Source organism: Pseudonaja textilis, chromosome 9 (genome assembly GCF_049901715.1).
Source record: "Pseudonaja textilis isolate UNSWEBS1 chromosome 9, rPseTex1.2, whole genome shotgun sequence".
NCBI classification, from domain to species: Eukaryota; Metazoa; Chordata; class Lepidosauria; order Squamata; family Elapidae; genus Pseudonaja; species Pseudonaja textilis.
This window is the reverse complement of record NC_141998.1, coordinates 11,569,997-11,572,021: the sequence shown is the minus strand read 5'-3', so window position 1 is coordinate 11,572,021 and position 2,025 is coordinate 11,569,997. Positions and strand designations below refer to the sequence as shown.

Sequence of the window (2,025 nt, the reverse complement as noted above, 5' to 3'; positions counted from 1 at the left end):
CACCCTCAGAAATTGGAAAGCCCGCATTGGAGGTATGGATTTCTGAGCGTTTAAAGGGAAATTGTTGTTGTAAGTGGGGGGAGAGGAAAAAAAAACTTTTTGGAGCAGAGCTTGAAAAAGGAGGAGATTGCCTAGAACTTTAAAGAAAGATACATTTTAATGGGAACCTTTTGATTAATCAGTAACCCCAGAAAGAGAAATTGAAGAAGGTAAAAAAAAGTATTGAAAGAAATAGTTTATTTGGATCTTTTAGTGACTTTGGAATTCTTTTGGAATTACTCTTGATTAAAAATACTTGGGTGGTTGTTTTTGAAGAAGTCTTTCTCTTCATGATGGCATTGCTTTTGGATTAATTAAAAACTCAATACCAAAAATATAAGAAAGAAGAGCAAGATGGAAAAGATACTTTGGGCACTCTTTTTCAATTTTTAGAAATGGCAGTATGCACTTATGAAAAATTGACTACGCAGCAGGATGACTGGAACAAAGAAGAAGAAGAAGCCATCTTGGATGAGCAATGGGTTTTCTTTGGGGAGGAGGAGGAAGAGGAAAAGAAAAGGGGGATTTTAAGGGCAGAGAAAACAATCCAAAAAGAGAAAAATGAGATGAAAGGTGGATATAAGGTTAGAAAACAACAGAAAGTGGGTAAGCAGAAGAAGAAAAGGGAGGAGGAGAGACAATGGGGTAAAAAAGGCAAGGAGAAAAATAAACAAGTGAGAAAGGAGGGGATGAAAAATCTTAATGGTGGGAAACAAGACTTAAAGAAACAAAATCTATTTAGAGACAATGGGTAAATTTAATTGAAAAAGGGATTCTGGAAGGTACATAAAAGTGTGTTTTTATATGTGTATTCAGGGTAAAATGTGTATTAGTATGTATGATTAGCTCTTTTATGGTATTTATGGTGGGTTATAGGCTTTCATTTTGTAATTGTAGTGTACTTGCTTTTCTTATAAAGTTTTCTGCGTAATTCTAGAATGTACTAACCAGAATCTCAATATAATTTAAGTGTTATATTAAGTATTATTAAGTTAGGGAAAAGAGTTAAAGGTGTTACTCCAATTAGTGTACAGGAGAAGTATATCTAAAGAAAAAAGATGAATAGATACTGGAAAAGAACAGACAAAGAATGATAAGTACTATGAATTGTATTGAGATAAGATAAACAAAATATAACTAAGAAAGACAAAAGAGGGAAGAAGCTTTATAGAAAATTGAAAATGGTAATAAGATATGGAATGACATGTAAAGTAAATATGATTTTTGAATTTGTGTCTGTGTGAAGAGTTTTAACCCGGGATTAAGCAGCTTTCAGAAATGATGTTTTTTATGTTCTATGTTATGTATGTTTGTGTATTGTTTTTTAAAAGGCAAAAATTTTGATTAGTAAGAAATATAATCTGGACAATAGAATAAAAAGGAGAAATTGGGATGAGATATGAAGATGAGCAGATAATGTAAATATACATATTACATTTGGCACGTTTTACTGGTTCTTCCAGAAAGATTCTTTATGTTAATATGCCTTGATTGTTTGTATGTTTTGTAAAGTCAACAAAATTTGTTTTTTGTTTTTTTTAAAAAAACAAGTCAGAGGAAAATATAAGTGTGATGATTGAATAGCAGATAAACTAGAAAAGAAATGTTATTGAATAAGAGTAAAGAGAAATAATGTGAAATTTGTTAAAGGGAATTTATGTGCCTATATGGAAATGGGATAAACTAGAAAAATGTGATATAAAATAATGTGTTACCTGATTTGTAAAGATTTATAACGGAAAGAGGTTTTATGTTTTTAATGTTTAATGATGTTTTGTTTTGTTTGTTTCTTGTTAAAATCAATAAAATTTGTTTTTTTAAAAAAAACAACAACCACTGCCAGTCGATGCTGAAACTGCCAAGGCTCAAACAATCGTAACACATCGAGGGGCCTTTAAATGCAACCGACTCCAGTTTGGAGTCAGCGTTGCACCTGGGGTTTTCCAAAGCCTAATGGAAAGACTGCTACAAGGAATTAAAGGAGTC

The 2,025-nt window shown here is 31.7% G+C and overlaps 1 long non-coding RNA gene across 1 annotated transcript; it reads left to right on the top strand.

Annotated features, from left to right (window-relative positions):
- Positions 1-228: 228 nt before the first annotated feature.
- LOC148125034 (uncharacterized) lies at positions 229-1,569 on the top strand. The gene is made up of 2 exons (XR_015744624.1): positions 229-908; positions 1,098-1,569. It is a non-coding gene; the product is annotated as an uncharacterized LOC148125034 (long non-coding RNA).
- The last annotated feature ends 456 nt before the right edge of the window (positions 1,570-2,025 follow it).